This window comes from Phacochoerus africanus, chromosome 4 (genome assembly GCF_016906955.1).
Source record: "Phacochoerus africanus isolate WHEZ1 chromosome 4, ROS_Pafr_v1, whole genome shotgun sequence".
In the NCBI taxonomy this organism is placed as follows: Eukaryota; Metazoa; Chordata; class Mammalia; order Artiodactyla; family Suidae; genus Phacochoerus; species Phacochoerus africanus.
The window spans coordinates 108,986,967-109,008,986 of NC_062547.1; positions in this window are offsets into that span (position 1 = coordinate 108,986,967).

Consider the following 22,020-nt stretch of genomic DNA (forward strand, 5'->3'; position numbering starts at 1 on the left):
AAATCATGAAAACTGTAGAATAGACTGTATTAACTTAGGATATAGAAAACTTTCTTCCACATATCATACTTTAAAATCCCTTAGGTAGGTTTGCACTCAATTTTTTGTATAAATCTGGGTATTATATTTGACTTTAAATGGTAGGAAAAGTTAACCAAAAATTTATAATTATTCATCAACCTATTTTTCTGAGCTTTAAGCCTAAATCAAGGATTTTTCCTACATTCTTGCTAAAATTATAGAAGCCCTAAAGGATTTTAAAGTTTTAAAACATCTTCCATTTTTTGATTTAACTCCTATGTTCTTGGCCTTAAATATTCACTTACATTTTAATAATTGTGAATATAACATATGTAGACTCCTGAGCCCAAGGAATTATCTCTAGGTATTTTTGGTTTCTTTCTTTTTTTTTTTTTTTTCCAGAGGAGTAGCTGTCTGTGTTGGATAAGTAATCATCCCCTATCATATGAAAGTCTGAGGGTGGGCCTTTAAATTATAATCATCTTTGTTTTTATCAGCCTGCATGAGAGTATTAAAACAGCTCACTTGTTTATAAACAGATTTGATTATGTGGATGAGCAGTTCTCTGTTCATTCCTTTACCAAGACAGAGCTAATCAACATATTCTTACATAAACTGAGACATAAAATTTGTGTTAAAACCCAATGAAGCAGCAAGCCACACACCTACTGCAGCTTTGAGCTGCTAGATTTCTCAACAATTGCCATTTTTGAACTTTGAGCCAAAGGGAAAACAAATCCAAATGTTTCTGTCACCAAAATTTGGCTTACTAGATGAGCCTTTCAATAAATGAAATTTTAAAACAGAATGACCTCTTAAATATGCTTAGTATGATAGAAATTGCATGTGTACTTCTTTGCTCTTAAAATTTTTTTTTGAACCTAAGAGTCAAAAAGATAAAATAGGAGTTCCGGTCATGGCTCAGTGGTTAACGAATCTGACTAGGAACCATGAGGTTGTGGGTTCTATCCCTGGCCTTGCTCAGTGGGTTAATGATCTGGCATTGCCTTGAGCTGTGGTGTAGGTCGCAGATGCGGCTCAGAAACTGCGTTGCTGTGGCTCTGGCGTGGGCTGGTGGCTATAGCTGTGATTAGACCCCTAGCCTGGGAACCTCCATGTACCACGGGTGCGGCCCTAGAAAAGACAAAAAAAAAAATACTCAGCTCAGTTCTAGGTGTCTTCAGACATTTTCATATCTCTTTCATTCTGCTGTATTACTTGAAGATTAAAAAAGTGGTAACTGATGAAGTAGGACCCTGTATGGACATTTCCATAGAGACACCATGTCAGATATGAATGGTCCAACCAAAGGCAGTGAGTTGTAGTTTTCAGGAGCATGCACTCTTGGTCAGTCTATGTGGTTTGAAATTCAGTCCCACCTCTAATTATAACTGAGTGACATTGAGAAAGTCAATTTTAGTCCCACCTCTAATTATAACTGAGTGACATTGAGAAAGTCAATTTTCTTCTCCATGACTCAGATTCCTAATTTGGTAAAGCCAGGATGAAACTATAATGCTTAATTCATTTATACTGTAAAGCTTGGCATAGTGAGCACAATGTAATTGTTAGTGCTTATTATTAGAAATTGGAGTTCTTTTATTATGGAAGTACATTTCCATAATAATTCTTATAGCTGAATAAAATAAGGAAAGTGCTACCAAGTATCCTCACACAATTTAGACCCAAATTTTTGCCACATCTGTTTGTAATATGGGAGCCATTGGAGATTATAAAAATCAGAGCTTCATTTTGTGGACCCTTCCGACTTCAGTTTACAGCCTTCAAGTTATTTACCTGGTGTGCCTTAGTCAGCATTCCCCATAGCCTAGATGGATTGATCAACTGTGTCCACATACATAAATATGTCTTTCCTAATGTCTTTTCCAGTTATTATGTAGGAAGTCAAAGATGAGTGAGGTTAACAGACTGAGAAACACCAGCTGTAATAATGCTCGATAAAGCTGTCAGATTTTAAGTTCATGGATTAGTAGCATATCCTGACTTTATAAATGAGATAAAATTTAAACCACACATTAAAAAATGCTGGCTCCAGCAGCTCTTAGTGAATTGTGGTCTCTACTGAAAAGTTTCCAAGGAAATACAACATCCCTTCTGACTGTCTGTGGCTTGGATAAACTGAAAACTAAAGTGACAGTTCAGTTCCCTCCTGTCTAATCTGAAATAAATTGTTAGTATAAGTTTTCATTCAAAACAGAATTCACCCCAAAGGAAAAAATCATTGTTTTAATTAAAATGATTATTATTTGGCTTGAATTTGAATTTGTACAAGTTGTACAGTGATTCCTGTGTTATTTCAAGTGGATACTGGTAAATGTTTAAAAAGTGACTCTCCAAAAGTAAAAAAAAAAAAAAAAAAAAAGCCCTGATTTATAGTGTTGGCCAGTTTCCATTGTATAAATACGTCCATCATGGCCAGTTTCAAGTTACCAACCTGATGTTACTAAATTGCAATGTTAGAAAAAATAAATGTGCACAGTTGCCCTCATGAACCACTGTGACCTGATTCCAACTTACCTAGAATTGCTCCTTTTTCTCAAGAAATGCCGAGCAGACATGAATGTGAAAGAGCACTGGTAGTGGAAGGTTATGTCCATAAAAAAGGATGAAATAGACATGGAAGGATCTAGAAAGCTAAAAAACACAGTGACCTAGAAGAAACTTGACCTTCTATATTAGAAGGAACTGAAAACCAGAGAAAATGGTTCATTTCTCTATGGCTCAAAAAATCACTTGTAGTTAATCAAACTAAACAAAGTTTCCATTCATTGTAATTTTTTTAGTAAGCATAAGTTGTTCCAGCTATTAGTGGAAGCTATTGCTATATGTAACAATTTTTTATTACTACATATAAAATTTTCCTGTTTTTCTTATTTATAACCAAATTATTCTTCCATCAGTTTCTTGCTTTGAAAATGATTAGATTCTTATTACTATAGTGTTAGTTGATTGTTGAACACCTTGATAATTTTGGTTATACTGCTTTAGAGGGATAAACTGTAATTGAATTTTCTGCTGTGCAAAAGAGGAATTTCAAGGGTCCAAGGGAAAACCCTGAAAGGAGAAAACAGAACTCAGTGAATATGAGTATTATATGAGAGAAGTAGCATCATAATGGGTTCTCACTGAGTCACTACAGGGCAGCACAGGGGTCTTCAAAGTAGAGTAGTATCTAGAGGAGGTTTCAAATTATTTGCTGTCGACCACATGACAAAAGCCCTTCCCTCTGTCTCTCCTTTAATGCCTTCATAAAATTCTTTCTTCCTGGTACTATGCCCTTTTATATAGGGGACTTGAGCATCCAAGCACTTTGGTATCCATAGGGATGGAGTCCTGGAAACATTCCTTTCAGGATACAGAGGGCTGACCGTATTGCTTTTGTATGAGTATATATGGGGTGGGGGGAACCTGGAAGAGAAGGGTCAGTGGCAATTATATCTGATTTACATGCATAATATAAGATTTGTATCATTTGGTGAAAAGAAATGAAATTTTCAAAGATTGTAAGTTAAAAGACCAAGAAAAATATGGATGGCAGCTCAAGAATAATGCTTTCTAAGAAATCCAGTTTGGGAGAATCCACATTAGTGACATTTTGGCTATTCATTCATCTTAAGACAAGAGAAGATTCAAATATACTGAGCACAAAACCTCTAGCCTCTATAACTGCCTGGACAAAAGCAAAACCACTGTCCCCACATATCTTATTGTCAAAATTAACATGATCTTATTCCACAGTTTTATAACACATTTTACTCTCCAGAAGACTCTTGATCAAGCAAATACCTTTATTTTTCATTAAAAGAACTTCTCCCCAAACTACCAACTCTTCAACAGACTGAACCAACAGATAATTGATTTCTTTAGTCTTTTTGAAACCCTCAAAATCCTCACCTTGCCATTTCTCCAAGTCCTAATCTTTTTAATCATGATCCTTACCCAGTCATAATCAAGATTTCACATTAAAAGACCTGCCTTAAATCAAATTTCTTATCCTCAGTTAAATCAAACTTTGTCTTTCTCTCTCTGAGACAATTCCAAACATCTGTCAAGAGAGTATCCTACCTTATCTCTGTAGGCAATAGATACCTTTGTCTTATCAATATGTAGTGTAGAGATATTTGATTTTTGCTGCAATATGAAAACAGAACACGGGTGTGTCATAAGGCTGTGGTATAAGATAGATGACATACTCAAATGAGTAACTTGAGGATATCGTAATCAAAACACTGCTTACAAACTTTACAGAACTTAAGGAAGTCAGGTGCAACAGTCTGGGAGTAAGACCAGTCTGTCTAAGATTGAAGCAGTAACAGGGGAAGCAGGTAACAGTTACCAGATCCCAGAGCCATAGAAGTTAGTGTGGAGAGGATATGTTTATAGGAGTATGGCTTTAGGGACACAATTAGCCTTTGGTACACTATGGGAAATAATGATCTGGGGTAATAATGCTGGGAACTCACTCTCTTCACTCCATCCAGGCTTCTGTTGATATTCCCTATTGGCCAAACACATAGGAAGCAAGAGGCCAAATAAGTCCCTTGTTAAAGTCCATAGAAATGAGACTCCCAGGCCAAGAGTAAGGTGGAGAAGAGTAGAAAAGGAAGGTAGAGAGGCAAATGGACTTTAATTGCAGCTGTGGATTCAAGATAGTGGAGTAAGCACAATTCCAGTATCCCATTTTGACAGGAATGCTAGAAAATATGTTTGTGGATACGTCCTAATTCCTGCAAGGTCTTTTATTTTGTGAATACTTAGATAAGTTTGATTACACATATGTATAAGCAAGGGTTATGGCTGAATTTTTCTGCATAATAAAGAATTGAGGTATTTCAAAGTCCAGAGGAAAAAATCAGGAAGGAATGGAGGATGTGTGTATATGTAGTGTATAGTATATGTTTTAAGATCCATAGATGCGTTTGAAAGCAAGAAGAGAATTCTCAGTACACTAATAACTAGGAAATCTAATCTAGAATCAACCTGTAAACCACGGGATGAAATCACAGCAGAGGATATATGTGAGAAAGTTGCTTTTTTTCTTGTTGAAATATATTTGACATATAACATTGTATAAATTTCAGGTGTACATATGTTAATTGATACATTTATACATTGTAGTATGATTGTCATTGAAGTAACAGTTTGTACCTCTAATCATTACATAATTATCCTATCTTTTTAGTGGTAGGAATAATTAGGTTCTAGTCTCCTAGCAAATTTGAAGATTATAATTCAATACTGTTGTCTCTATTCACTAAACTGTGCATTTTACCTCTAAGATTTATTTACTACTTTCTGCAAGTTTTTACATTTAAACAACATCTGTCCTATCCCTGATTCCCATCCCTAGTTGGGGATTTTACTCTCTGTTTTTACAAATTTGACTTTTGTGTTTTTGTTTTTGTCATTGTTGTTTTGCTTTGCTTTTTAGGGCTGCGCCTGCAGGATATCAAAGTTCCCAGACTAGGGGTCGAGTTGGAGATGCAGCTCCCAGCCTATGACCAGCCACAGCAATGTGGGATCCAAGCCGTATCTGCAACTTATGCCACAGCTCATGGCAATGCCAGATCCTTAACCCACTGATCAAGGCCTGGGAATCAAACCTGCATCCTCATGGATGCTAGTCAGGTTCACCTGCTGAGCCACAATGGGAACTCCCAAGTTTGGCTTTTTTTAGATTCCACATATGAGTGATATCTTATAATACTTGTCTATCTGACTTATCTAAGAGGAAATTTTGATATAGAATGCTGGGAACATGACCATGAGTGAGAACCCAGAGCTACAGAGGCCCCAGGTGAAAAAACCAGGGCAATCAATTGGAGCACACTGGCAGAAAGAAACAGCAGGTAGTTTGATGTCTGCACATCCCTCACTTAGAAACTCCACCATGAGTCAAGTAGGAGCAGATTATATTAGCCTTGGGCCAAGAAAAAAAATGAATGTGTCAAAAAGTGAAGACTGAGACAGAGGACACCCAGGCGGGATATAGAATATCCTATGCAGAGGTAAGTCATTTATTGTAACCTGAAGCATTCTTACACTGGATACAGCAAAAACCACAGTGGATCCTTCACTACCTACCCAGGTGCTCAGTTGGAGACATCAAATGAACAGAAAATTTGAAGCAAAGAATAAGCACCCAGTTGAAAATCATAGCACATTTGGGAAAAGTCAACACTATGAAAGAAAAATAAGAAACTCAGCAAATGTGATATATGTACCAAGGAAATAGTTAATAGAGCAATTAGGTTAAAACTTTATATAATATAGTTAATGTTCTCAGAGGTACAAAAACCAAAAATAGTTGAATAAAATAGAGCCATCTAGAGAGTCTTTAAAATTAAAAATAGAGTTGTTGAAATGAAAACATTAAAAAAAAACATTTTTAAAAAGACGAAAGGGAAGAAAGGATTTGGATTCATGGTTAATTGTCCAGCTGGAAGGTAGAGCTAAGGAATTCTTTCAGAATGAGGCACAAATTGATGAAGAGATGCAAAGTAGAAAAGCAAATTTAAGACATGTGGAAGATAGATCCAACAATTTATTTATTTATTTATTTGTCATTTGTCTTTTGTCTTTTCTATGGCCGCACCAGCAGAATATGGAGGTTCCCAGCCTAGGGGTCTAATCAGAGCTTTAGCCACCAGCTTACACCACAGCCACAGCAACTTGGTTTCTAAGCCACATCTGCGACCTACACCACAGCTCACGGCAATGCTGGATCCTTATCCCCCCGAGTGAGGCCAGGGATTGAACCTGCAACCTCATGGTTCCTAGTCGGATTCGTTAACCACTGAGCCACAATGGGAATTCCAGATCCAACAATTTAAATGTCACTCTAAAAGGGGTACCAGCAAGAGGCAATAGAAAAGAGAGAGGAAATCAGTATTCGGAGAAATTGTACCTGAGAATTTATGAGCCTTGTAGGAAGATATGAATCATCAGTATGTCATAGCTTATGGGATGTAAAATATGAAAGTATATTTAAAATATACTCATTGAGATACATACTAGAAAAATTTAGAATACCTAGAATAAAGAAAAAAACCCTAAGAACTAATAGAGACAAAAGTTTGATTAATGACAAAAGTTGTGAGAATGACATTAGATTCAGACTTCTCATCAGCACCACTACATTACTGGAAGATAGAAAATCAGTTTCTTCAATACTTTGAACTTAGAATTCTATATCAAACTATCATTCAGAATTAAGAGGAAGTGAGTAGATTTTTAGGCATAGAATAACTCATTTTATACCAAAGAATTATTTTAAAAAAATTAGAGGATTACTATAGTAGGAAGAAAAAATAAGCCTGGTTGGAACTGATTGGTGCAAAAAAGCAGTGATGAAGAAATATTAATGAACTCTGTTAAGTACTGATTTTTAAAAATCTGAATCAAATTCTAGAATATATAAATACAGAAATTTATCAGGAGAAGGGGAAATAGGAGTGAAAGGAAATGAACATTATAGCAAAATGTGTAGCAGGAGGAATGTTTTATTGGAAGTCTGATAGAAGAAATGTATTCTTCAGGTGGTATTTCAAGAGGCTATGAACAGAGGACTGATAATAAAACAGCCCTATACAGTAGTACATGTGAGAATAAAAATTTAACAAATTGATGAAGGAGATTAAGAAATACGAACCTGGAGTTCCTGTTGTAGCACAGCAGAAATGAATCTGACTAGTATTCATGAGGATGTGGGATTGATCCCTGGCCTACTCAGTGGGTCAGGGATCTGGCATTGCCATGAGCTATGGTGTAGATAGCAGCCATGGCTTGGATCCTCATGCTGCTGTGGCTCTTGATAGGCCTGCAGCTGTAGCTCCGATTCGACCCATAGCCTGGGAATCTCCATGTAGTGTGAGTGCTGCTATAAAAAAGCAAAAAATAAAAATTTAAAAATTTAAAAAAAGAATTACAAACCTCTAGTTATGACATAAATAAGCTAGAGGAATAGAATACACAGCATAAGGAATAAAGGAATATGGTCAAACACTGTAATAACTTTGTAAGGGAACAAATGGTTACTAGACTTATAGTGATTATTTCATAATGTACACAAATGACAAATCACTAGTACACCTGAAACTAAAATAGTATGTCAATTATATGTCAATTAAAAATATCATTGGGGGAAACTGGGTTCTCTGTATTCTTTCTTAGAACTGTATGTGAACCTAGAATTATTTCAATAAAATATCAATTAAAAAAATGACTCCAGATCCAGAAACGTGAGATATCGGGGGGAGAGGAGAGGGGGAGGTTGAGTGTGTGTGTGATGAGCATTAATCTTTTACAAGATGTATGCTTGACTACATGTATTTCCCAGCCAGAAAAATTCATATATATATATTGGCTCCTTCCCTGCCTCTTTGGAGCATTTCCTCAGAACTATCTGAGAGGTAGTCTTCCAGACTATAGTACTTAGTAAGGTCTCCAAATAAAATTGAAGCTCAAGCTCTAATGTTGCCCATTTAAAAATGTTTAGTTTATATGCTAAATGCAGTATGTATTAATGTTCCTCCTCTGTTTTTTAAACCCACATTTCCCTTTAGTTAAATTTCCTCACTGATGACTGACATTTTTCTCAGTTTGCCATTGATTATGGGACTGAGGTGTAGGGATTCAGAGCAGACCTCCCCAAGATGTGCCACGTTGGCCTGCGGATTTCTTTCAGGTAAAGGCAGTGGAGCCCTCTGGACTTAAGAGAATACGATCCTTTTCCTAACTACCTAAAATAACTTAAATTGAGGATTTTTTTTCCCAGAAAAAGTTATTGCCAAAGACATATTTTATCTAAGTAGCCCCATCTACCTGATGGGGCAAACATCTAATTACCAATCATCTGCTCTTCTTATCCTAGGAATGACCTTTCTGTCCTTGAAAGTCCCATGCCCCTGTCCCATTCCGTAGCTCAGGATGGCTTTCCTCCTTCTTTTTTTTTTTACCTTTCTGTCTCTGCCCTTCTCATGTGTGGGGGGTTTCCATACCTATGAAATTAAATTTGATTTTTTTTCAATTAATTTGCCTCATGTCACTGTAAATCTTAAGCCAGCCAAAAGAACCTAGAAGGGTAGAGGAAGGGTTTCTTCCTCCCTAATAGAGATATGATGCTGATTTAATAACATCTTTTCAACAGCAAGAAAAACAACACTGTCTCAGTAAAGAACACATCTACTTAAAGATACTACCTCATTTTAAATGTGTTCAAACAAGAAGAAATTTGTTTCTTATAATCAAACATATTAATCTTATCTTTTTGCAGTATATGTATTTTTGTAAGCCAACTCAAATTCTTTGAACTAGAACACATTTAATTTAGTAAAGAACCCTGTGGTTAGTTATTTCAGTTTCTGAAGAGGATATTAGCCTTAGTAGGCAGTTGTGTTTTGAAGGAGGTAATTTACCAAGTTGGTATTCCTTAGCGGGTAATAAAGAGTTGCTTATTCTAAAAATATCTATCATATAAAAGCATATAATCACTACATTGCCACAATCAAACAACAGAGTTTATATTCTGAAGGTAAGAGGGAGAGGCTCTGGTTAAGCTTTGATAAGTTGTTGCCTTTGCTCTGGTTTGGGAAAAGAAGGCAATTGTCTACTCACTAGATCCTTCAGTGATGGTGCTGGCAAAGGAACTTCCCCCAGCTGAGCTGCATCGTTTACCGTCTTTGAATTGCTGCCTCCTTCTTGCCCACTGGTCTACTGCTTCTTCCTGGGAGCCATCGCTGACCTGTGCACCTCTTGGAGCCAATTCTTGGGATAACTTTCGGTGGCTATTTATTTCCAAATTCCAATCTAGATGAAACCACATTAAGTATGAAAGTGAGACGTCATTTCAAGATAGGATTTCAGATATTCCGGTCTTTGAAATAGAGTCGCTGTAGACTAGAACTAGAATTATTTCACTCCTTCATGGTTCATTTTCTAAAATTTTATTACTTAAAAAAAAAGGAAAGGGAGAGGGAGGGAGGAAGGAAAGACGGAAGGAAGGGACTTACTCTTGTGGCTCAGTGGGTTAAGAACCCAACATAGTGTATGGGGATGTGGGTTTGATCCCTGGCCTCACTCACTGGGTTAAGGATCCAGCATTGCTGCAAGCTGTGGGGTAGGTAGCAGATCTTGGATCCCATGTGGCTGTGGCCGGAAGTTGCAGCTCTGATTTAATTATTTCCTAGCTCGGGAACTTCCATATGCTGCAGATGTGGCTGTAAAAGGAAAGAAAGAAAAATGTATAAATTGAAAATAGGTTTACATAAGAAAGGGGGGATGACCATGCCTTTCTTCAGTGAGATTCAATTCAGTAGATACTCCTTGGCACAAGCAGTATGCCTGAAACATTACATTAGTTGTTTTGGAGGATCACGGAGCAAATAAATTGTTAATTATGTCCCATGAAATTTCAATACGACAAGGTGTTATTACCTGAATTAGTTAAATTACAATCTATGGTAATGAGTTTACTATTGAATTCAAGTCCTTTATGGTTTGACCTCTATTAATGATAAGACTAATTTCATGATACTTTTCTTGCTGCATGTGTTGGTTGAAAATGAAGAAAATGAAAAACAAAACAAAACAAAACAAAAAAGGCCAAACTGCATGAAGGCTTTGATAATGTTATGTTTGGATAAATAACTATTTGAAATACTTTATATACTTCCGAAGTGCTGCTTTCTGTCATCACAAGCCATGAGACTGTATATTAATTAGAAGTAAGAAAATTTCAAATAAACTGCAATACAAGCAAACTTTAAAAAAATAACTGACAAAGTAAAATAAAAGAAAATTCAAATAGCAGAGTACACAATGCCTAGAAAGTAGTTTGAGAGGCTAGAATTAATAAGGAATTTTATTGCTTTCACTTTTGGATACTGTAAAAAAGGCAAGGAACATCAATTAAAAAGAAACCGAATTGTAAACTTTATTTTTATTCTATTCCCAGAAGCAAATGAGTTTTAAAAATTTGGTCTTTATAAATTAAAACCTAATTTATCAGTATCAAAGTTTGTTCTCAGAACTATTTAATAAATGGGATATATCCATGCATACATTTCCTTCTTTATTTGTATTTGTTAACCCACTTACATAACAATTTAAATTTCACTTGTCAGGGCCAAAGACATGGGAATGGAGAATGGTCATTATCCAATTCCTCTTATTTTCCATAACTCTGCTGTTGACTCCTACCTTTTCCCTAGGGATTAAGAGGGTGACAGAAAAAATGACCTCATTCTATAATATTTACTGTTCACTTTCTATGCTAATATATATGTATATATAATATACAATACACTAATTTCTACTGCACTGGTTTCCAGGACTACAGCAATGAACAAAATGACTTATTGCCCTCTGGAATTTTACAGAGTGGTGAAACTTTTAAAAATGCTGCAGAGCTGGTCTCTAGCCATTTTCTTCAGTGCTCCCTGTAGTTCCACTGTTTGTTGAGATTGGGAGTCCAGGCTGACTCTGAAGGCATCTATGAGAAGGAAAATTTTCTGATGTCAGATATTTCACATTTAAAGAAACTCTTTTCTGAAATTGCTGGAGAAAAAGGAAGTCCTATGGCCCTAGGAAAGTGTGTATGATGGAAATACGGCCCTCTGGCATAGAAAAGTTTTCCTCTAGAACTTAAACACTCAGTAAGGAGAAGGTATGTGCCCTACACTGTGTTTTGAAGAGTGATTTGAGAATCACTGTAATGTGCACTGAGAGCAAAGGTCCCCTTGTCTTGCTTGGTATTCACAGAATCTCAGGTTTGCAAAAATACAGAAGGTAATTTTGTTCAACCAAGATTTTTACCAAGTAGTCATTCAATCCAAGCTTGAACACTTCCCAGACTCAAATTTACTACCTGTTTACTAACTGAATCAGCATAATCATTCAAGCTGATGGAAAGTTTTTACTTGGTGATTTGAACCTCTATCATAGTAACCTTTGTTCACATGTAAGCCTCTTCCTCGTTCTGTGAATAACCGATAGATGTTTATTGACCATTTCCAGGAACAAGGCAGTTTTTCGCTTGGTGCTAGAATGAGGACACTCAGGTATCTGGAAGGACTCTATTAAAATACACACTGTTCCTTTGTAGGGGTAATAGGTTAATCTATTAAAAAACATACTAATGTTTTATCAAATATAGAAAGCTACCACCTTGAAAGCCAAAAGGAAGCCTGGAAAGTGGATTATAGACCAAGGAGAGAAAGATGCAGATCTGGGTAGAGCCTTTGTGAAAGAAAACAGGATATTGCAGCTGGATCCTGGACCCTAGACTTGCTTATTTACCAAGAAACATTGAAATGCCCATGAGTGTGGAAATTTCCCAATTTTATAAAAATTCAGCTTGTTGGAAATTATCCCGAGAGTTGTATCTTGCTACAAGAAAAGGAGTAACTGTTTTATTCATCTTCGTTCTTGGTATAAACCTCAGGACCACAAACTTTGTCGGAGCTGCCGTTCTCTACACCTTTTGCCTTGGTGCAGGCTTTCGAAATCACCCTTTCCTTAGGGGCACAGAGAAATAAAATATCTCCTACATTACATGGAGGTTTTGTGTCATATTACATATAAAGGGCTGTTTAATTATAAATATTTCTATGCCATGTAAAATATCATTTAATCCTTCTCATTATCTGTCATTCTGTCAGCATAGCCTAGACTTGGTTTCCTCATCAAAATGTTTTATGATATAGAATTTCTGGTTCTTTGGCAGAGATCTTAAATATATATTTCAGTCAATTTATAGCTGAAGAAATGAGGCCCCAAGAAACTTCTTTACTTGAGAATGTGCAGACCAGAATCCAGAATTTAGTCTTAAGTGTTCAGACTTGTATGCTTTCCTTTATATCACTGGCTCTTTAACTCTTGCCACATGCCCATCCCTGCCACTTCTTGTTTACTGAGTTCAGAGGTGGTAGATTGTTCATTCTTTACTGTGTTTTAAAAGTTATATAGTCTAGAGATTTGTATAAATAAAAACTCCAGATCTCCAGCAATCTTGAAAAACTAGAAGACCTGGCTATTCAGGGCCAGGATTCTCATTCTCCAAGGACAGCGTTCCATCTAGTGCACCAAAATTCTGTTATTTCTCACAAGCAGCCTGCTTTATTCAGTTACATTATCTACCTGGCCTCTTTAGATCTTGACCTTTAATCTAATTAACTCCCGAGCACATACATGGTGCAAGGAACTACATGAATGCCGTCAGCGCTCTGACAGGTGTTCTTAATCTGAGGTGTATGGATAAATTTTGAGGAGTTGGAGGACACCTTTGAAAATAAAGGCAGAAATTTGTGCCTATGTCAAATTGAAAATTTTCTGGAAAAATAGTACAAAGATGTCTCAGTTCCTTAAATAATCTGTTCCCTGAAAAAATATTACATAATCTTGGCTCAAAGTATCAATAATATAATAACAGTATTGAATAAAGTATAAAAATATTCAAAACTCTAGGAGAGTCAAATTCATGCAAATATTTTAGATTCAGATATCTTCTAATACAAAATTGTAATTTCTGAGCTGTTTTCCTATTTATTTTGGTTTTGTATGTGAACATAGAGTTTTGCACAAAGCAACCTGATATAACGTCCCTGACTTCTTTCTTTAATTTAACAAATATTCATTGAGTGTCTACTCTACAGGAAGGCACTGTTCAGATGTTTTAGATACAGCAAAGATCAAAACAAAAAAAAATCCATGCCCTCATGACTACAGTCTAGTGGGAGAAGACAGAATAAATAAACTAGTAAAATATACAGCAGATGAGAAGGTGAAAATGCTAAGTGTAGAAATAAGACATGGATAAGGAATAGAGTAGGCCTAGGTTGGAATGGACAGAGCTCAAATTGCAATTTTAAGTCGAGTGGCCTGAGAAGGCTTCATTGATAAGGTACTAGGTGAAAAAAAATTAGAAGGACAAGCACGAACCACGTGGACATTTGGAAGAAGTAGTCCAGATACAGGGAGGAGCCCAAGCAAGGACCTGATGTGATGTCCTGCTTAACAGGTTCCAGCAACTCAAGGAGGTCAGTGTGACTGGAACAGGGTGATCTGGGGGAGAGGAATAAAGGGGCAAGGGAGAGAGTTGTAGGAACTGCCTTTTAATGAACCACAATAACATAGGATACTGGTAAATGTAATTGCACCAAATGGCACAATTTCAATGTCTGTTAAAGCACAGCATCCACTTTTGGGGAATTCCAACTTGAGTCATTGATTTTCTTAAGGAAATAACCCTTGCTAGAGATGTAGTCCAGAGAGGGGCATGTCCATGGGGGAAGGAGAGTTAGCCTGGCAGGGATAGCATCTGCTCTGGGAGACACAAGTGTTCTTATTGCCAGACTGCCTCTTGCAGACTTAAATAAGTATGACTGAATCAATGTTATGACTAATGCCATTGATCCTGGTATCTAGGGCTGTTTTGGCACTGGGAAGCAGTCACTGTGACTGATGGGTCTTTGCTATAGGGTGTTCATATTAAGCATGTGACTGGATGGCTTTTGTGTTGTTTTAGGACATTTAATTCTCTTATTTAAATTTTTTTTTTATTATTTTCTTTTTAGGGCCACTCCCACGGCATATGGAGGTTCCCCGGCTAGGGGTCTAATTGGAGCTACAGCTGCCAGCCTACACCACAGGCCACAGCAACACAGAATCCGAGCTGTGTCTGAAAACTACACCACAGCTCACGGCAATGCTGGATCCTCAACCCACTGAAGAAGGCCAGGGATTGAACCTGCAACCTCATGGTTCCTAGTCGAATTCGTTTCTGTTGCACCACAGCGGGAACTCCAAACACTTAATTCTCTATAAGGTTAATTTCATATTTCATGCCAACACTTATGTGGTTTTATTTCTACTTCCAAATTTTATTAATTCTATTTTAAAAAACTAGGGATAGAATAACAACAAAGAGAAGATAGCTTCTTGATTAATTTTTATCGTACCAAATATCATTTCTGGACATCTTAAGAATGTTATTAGAAGTTCAGAAGAACGTTTTTACCTGTTTAAGATGTATTTAAATATATAATGTGGAATAATGGTAACCTTAAATATAAAAGATTTAGGGCTTATTGAAGAAAAACAAGAAGACCCTTCTAGGAAATGCCTCGAATGATATAATGTGGATCCAAAATTAAAAGCAGACAGGCAGTATTATGTAGTTAGGAAAGAGCTTCTATCTTAGCCCTCTCCAGGTCTGGAGAGCTTCTGGGTTCTATCAATGGTTTGAGCAGGGCCAGCCAATCCACAAGGGAGGTCAGAGGTCTGCTTGAGGTCAGAGGCCCCATGGATGGCTCAGTCAGGATTACCTATGTCTGTTTCTGTTTTTTGTCCTTTGCTTTAATTACTGTTCCACATGGTCCCCTGAAACATGTATGCCCTGCTTCTGCAACAACGTAGCAAGATTTAAAACATATTCTTCTCAACATGCTTAGCTTGCAAGAAGAAAAGAAATGGTAGATTATTTAAGAGTGCAAAAGGCTAACCTTTCCTACAAAATTGATTTGGCAATACATCAGCTTTTTAAAGAGAAATTGATTTTTTTAAAACTTTAAACTGCAGCCTTGGTGATTTTTGATATGCATTTTTATGGGTGGGGTAAGTGGTGATGGAAAGAAGCAGGCTGATATATGCTTGCCTGTACTCATCTAACTCTAAAATACTTAATATATCTTCAGCAATAAAGAAAAAATTCCACACAATAAAAAGGCTTCCCAAAGCTCAAACTATAGAAATAATGAAAGTTAGACTCTGTATAGCCCACTGTACCTTCCAAAGCTTTCTGCTTCTGAGGGGATAGCAGTATATCTGTTTGGTGGTAGTAGGTTTCCTTGGGGTCATTTTTATCTTCAGAATTTGGCTCTGTTGATATAATCTGGCACTCTGTTAGCTCCTGTTTAAATCTGGTTAGTCCAAGGCTCTTTTCATCATGGTTACCATGTTGGTCTGTATCACTGGTCAGTATTTTCTCAATAAGAAGCAGATTATCTGTAGCACACACTGCACAGTTGAACTCAACACTGTTTGGAAAATGTGTTTGAAAACAGACTTCATCATGGTTCTTTTTTGAAAGGTCTTCAGAATCTCTGTAGCTCACATTATTTACTGCAGGCATAATTATCTGGAATTTGTCTTTTTCAGCATTTCCCAGAGTGCTGGGTGACTCTATAGGGTTTTTCATATCTGTGAGATAATTAGAATAAACCGGGCCTTCTTTATCATTTTGAATAATTAATCTTTGGTCTAACTTATCTGTTATTAAGGTCATAACTGGCACTTTTGTTTTGCTGGGGACTTCTTTCTCTGGGTTACTTGACTGGGACTCTTTCTGACCCCAGTCTAAAGTGCTTTGGATACTACTGTTGTGTGGACTGCCAGCAGAGAGGCTGCTGGAGATTGCTGGGCTAAGAGTTGGATGCTGCGTACTCTTCATTTCCAATAGCTTCTGTGTTTTTGTACGAGAGTCAGTACATAAAGTGGTTCGATTAAAGTTTCTGTCAGTCGTATTAACACGCTCTTCCTCATAGACTTTTGAAAATCCAGCATAGTCATTAAAGGGAAATTTATCCCCAGGGGTTTCTTTAGGTTCTGAGTGTTTGGTGGCCCAGTGTAATAGGCTGAAAGAGGTGGAGGGTTTCAGAGCATTTTGAATAGAAGGGAAAGATAAAGAATTTGAGTTCTCATAGCAATCTGCAGGTGGAATTTTGCTGTCTTTGCAGTGAATATTGTCTGCCTTTTCTCCTGTGAGCTGCTCACTCAGAGACGACAAAGAACAAAAGTGAAAGTCATCTTGAACTGGAAAGATGTCAGTAATGATACTTGGCAAATAATTTATTCCTTCTGTGCTCTGCTGTATATGTGAAGCTGATGTGATATTTTCTAGTTTATCAAAGATGATCTTTCTCTCTCTCTGTGTATCTTTGGGATCCTTAAAAGGCATTTTACTCAAGTCTGTATCACTTAAACTTGTGGTCTTTAGGGTATCATGCAAAACAGGAAGAATGTTTCTGAAAAGCGTCTCAGCCTCAGAGAAATGTTTCTTTTGGGAGTTATTCTTACTAGTTATAAAGTCCTTCTGCTGAAATGTGGCAGATTCTACCTCATAGTCCTTTAATACTGAAGATAGTGCATCAGGCTTATTCTCCCTCTCAGGGGTTGAGCACAGAGAAACCACAGTCGTATCAAAATTCTCTTCCTTCTGGCCAACAGACACAATAGGAGAGACACGCCAACAGTCTGAACTCTGATTCTTGTTTTCAGGCTGCCACTTTTCAGAGCACCTATTATCAGCCTGTGCAAAAGACTTGGAACATTCTTTAGTAGTGTGATTGGAGGAAATATTTCTGTATTTAGCTGGTTTTCCACTTCTTTTAGGAGGAGTTATACTTATTAATATATTCTGTTTCTTACTCATGTATTTAACTTTAATTCCTTTTCCTACAATGCTGACTTTCAGTGAGAGGCTTTCAGTTCTGGCAATGTCTCTTCCAGATTTGGATGGTGTCTTACATTTTATTTCTTCCACCGACATATTCTTATATTTAGAAGAGCAGCTTCTAGAGGTGCAGCATCTCTGAATGTATCTGATGGAATAATGCTGGTGACACTTTGAACATCTCTTTTTTGTTTGGAACTGTATTCCTGTTTTACAGAAAAATCCCTTCTTGATTTCTACTTGTACACTGATAGTCCCACATTTCACTTCTGTAATAATTTTGCCTTTTGCTGGTTTAAAGCCTTCTAATGTGTTTGGAAAACCCTGCAGTGTAATTTTTCCTGATAATGATTCTTCACAGTCATTAAACATGATCACTGCTGAGACTTTCTCTAGGTGATGAGAAATGGATGAAGGAGGATCATCATTTTCCTTCTCCCTACTTGTTTTGCTGTCAGTTGGAGGTTGTTTCTTATCTTCAGGGAGAAAAGGGGGTTCCTGGTTTCTATTCATAGAAGCACATGTATTCTCATCTCCTTTTCCCCTAGATTTCCCTAATGTCCTAGTCTGATGAAGCAAAGCTCCTGAGGTGTCTGCTTTAACTTCTCTTTTAAGATCTATATTTTTTCGGCTTGCTTCATTAGTGGGCTGAGGTTCACCTAAAGAAGAAGCCAGAAAAAATTTTAAAACAGGTTTTTGTATGTATTTAGAGAGCAGATGTTCTGAATTTTAGAATGAAAATAAAAATACATCCTTTGTAGATATTAAAAGTGACATTTTTCATTCATTTCTAGTATTCTAGTATTTTACACAAAAATTCATTTCTAATATCTCATTTTAAAGCAATTAACTTAGAATGCAGAATATCACCTGGTAGTTTTAGGAAGTAAGAATCTAATTAAGCATTACTCTAAAACAGAGACTTCCAAATTAGGGGAAATGAAAACTTCAGAGCAAATTTATGCAAATAAATTTTAGGAGACTTCTTGATAAAGAGCACATTGCTGTAATCAGATATTTGGTCCAAGAACTGTCACCTTGTAAACTTTACTCCTCTGCTTTTTAATGTTAGAATATTGTGCTTGAGAGATTTTTGAACTTGAGCATGAGGTACCAGATCTTGTGTGAAAAACAGTGGACTGGAGTTCCCATTGTGGCTCAGTGGAAACAAATCTGACTAGTAACCAGGAGGAAGCATGTTTGATCCCTGGCCCTGTTCAGTGGGCTAAGGATCCAGCATTGCGTGAGCTGTGGTGTAGGTCACAGATATGGCTCAAATCTGGTGTTGTTGTGGCTGTGGTGTAGGCTGGCAGCTGCAGCTCTAATTCCACCCCTAGCCTGGGAACTTCCATATGCTGTGAGTGCAGTCATAAAAAAAAAAAAAAAAGTGGACAAAATACAGAGATCTCAAATTGTTTTAAGCTGCATCTGAAAGAGTGTTTTAAAAGAAATAGAAAAAAGAATGGGCAAAAAATAAATAATGATATAAGAAGATGGGATCAAGATGGCATAGGAGTAAGACATGGTACTCACCTTTTCCCACAAACACATCAAAAACAACAAAAAAAAATCTACATATAGAAGGATTGGCAAAGAACCTCTATGTTAATGCTGACAGAAGACCTTAAACTTCCAAAAAAGGCAAGAAAGCTTCCACATAACTGGGTAGAACAAAAGGGGGAGAAAAAGAGAAAGAAGAGGAAAAAAAGGAATGAGGACCTGAACAGCACTCCTGAGAGGGAGCTGTGAAAGAGAAAAGGAATCCTCACCTTGGGAGGCCACCTGACAGATGGGGAGATCAGCTGGGTTGGAAGTGAAATGGCGGAGCCTTGGATAAAAGCACAGCAGCTGGACTGAGGAGGGCAATGCAGAGAGTGTGCCACACAGACCATTGGTAGCACTGCCCAGGACACTACAGCCTGAGTTGCTTGGGTGGGAACTAGGCACTAGATTTAGGTTTCTGAGTTCGGTTCCAGGGAGAGGACTAGAACTGGCTGTGTGGAGACAACCTGAGGGGCTAGGGAACAGTGCATTATGGGCTGGGAAACAGAGTGCCATAGCTGAAAGAGCATGGGAGGAGGCCTGGGAGGGCAGGAGAAGCCAGCCACCATTGTTGGGGAGAGTGAGAAGGGGAGGAGTGGGAGTGCCATAGGAATATCTTTCTCTGCACACTGTGTGGGCTCTCAGGCACCAGGGAAAACCACTGTAGCCATCTCATACTTCAGAGGTGGACACAGCCCACCACCAGTAGGGGTCCATGAACAGGTGCCACCTGTAGCCCCAGTAAACTCAGGGGTCACTTCAGAGGAGGGCAGTGCAACTAGGTGCCACCCATTGTTGCTCTCACTCCCCTGGGAATACAAATGCCTTGCTGCTGCCACTGCCAAAGACTCTGGGCACCACCTACACTTCCATGAGTGTCACTGCCACTTCCCAGGGCCCTGCAACCAGGAACACCCTGTGCCACCTCCCCTTGGGTCCTTTCCACTGTCAGGGGCCCATCAGCTAGGCACTAGTATAGGCAATGCCCATTGCCTCCATCTTCTTGGAATTGTGCACAGGCCGTACACTGGCATACCTCCTATCAAGGCGATAACAGCCTACACACACTGAAGAAAGAGAGAGCAAACATCCAAAGCAAAAGAAGCCCTAACAAACACACACACAAATGAAAAAAGAAAGAAAAGTAAACCCTCACAAAATACCCAGGGACACTCTCGCATATAAATAGCCCTCAATGACTAGAGTAGATAGTTGTTTTCCCTAAACTCACAGAATAAGAAAAATATAAACAAAATGAAGAAGCTCAGGGACTATTCTCATTTAAAAGAACAGGAGAATTCTCCTGAAGGAACAAACAATGCAACAGACCTCAGCAATTTAACAGACACTGGGTTCAAAAAGGAGACACTGGAAATACTGGAGAAATTATGAGCAGGTCTGAACAGTAATACAGATTGCTTTAGAAATGAAACAGAAACTATAAGGAGGAGCAAAAAAAAATTAGAAAATTCATTTGCAGAGACACAAGTTCAGTTAAACGCTTTGAAGAGCAGAAGAATGAATAATGCAGAGGAATGAATACATGACTTGGAAGATAGAATAAAGGTAATCACCCACTCAGGACAGCAGACAGGAAATGAAATAAATCAAAAAAAGTGACAGCAGTATAAGAGATCTATGGGATAATATAAAGCAGACCATTCTACACATAATAGGGTTCCAGAAAGAGAAGAAAAATAAAAGGGGATTGAAAATATATTTGAAGAATGCTCCAAGTCAAAAGACACAGAGAAGTTCCTGTTGTGGCTCAGTGGTTAATGAATCTGACTAGGAACCATGAGGTTGCAGGTTCAATTGCTGGCCTCGCTCAGCGGGTTAAGGATCCAGCATTGCTGTGAGCTGTGGTGTAGGTCACAGACACAGCTCGGATCCCGCATTGCTGTGGCTCTAGCTTAGGCCAGCAGCTTCAGCTCCGATTAGACCCCTAGACTGGGAATCTCCATATGCCATGGGTGAGGCCCTAGAAAAAACAAAAAGACAAAAAAAAATACATAGAGTGGCAGACTTGACTACAAAAAAAAAAAAAAACACCTTATAATATGCTGTTTCAAGAGGTTCCCCTTAGGGCAAAAACATATAAACTGAAAGTGAGGGAATGGAGAAAGATATTTCATGCAAATGGAAAAGACAGGAAAGAGAGAGTTGCAATACTCATGTCAGACAAAATAGACTTTAAAACAAAGGCCGTAAATAAAGACAAAGAAGGACATTATTTAATGATAAAAAGATCAGTTCAAGAAGAGGATATTACACTTGTCAATATATATGCCCCTAATATAGGTGCACCCTAATACAATAAATACTAACCAACATAAAAGGAGAAATTGATGGGAATATAATAATAGTAAATTTTAACACCCCACTCACATCAATGGACAGATCCTCTAGGCAGAAAATAATTAAGTCAAGAGAAATCCTAAATGACACTATAAAACTGTTAGATTTAATTGGTTACAGGACAATACATCCAAAAAAAATCAGAATACACATTCTTTTCAAGTGCACACGGAACATTCTCTAGGATTGATCACATACTGGGGCACAAAACTAACCCCAACAAATTTAAGAATATAAAATTATTTCAGGCACTTTCTCTGACCACAATGTCATGAAACTAGAAATCAACTACAGGGGGGAAAAACGAGGAAAAACTGACTACATGGAGACTAAAAATATGCTACTAAAAAATCAGTGGGTGAATGAGGAAATCAAAATGAAATTAAAAAATGCCTAGAGACAAATGACAAAGAAAACAACTATTCAAGTTCTATGAGATGCCAGAAAAGCAGTTCTTAGAAGGAAGTTCATAGCAATACAGGCCTTTGTCAAAACAGAAGAAAAATGTCAAATCAACAACTTAACCTACCACCTAAAAGAATTAGAAAAAGAAGAATATACAAAACCTAATGTTAGCAGAAGGAAGGAAATATAAAGATCAGAGAGGAAATCAATAAAATAGAGATTCA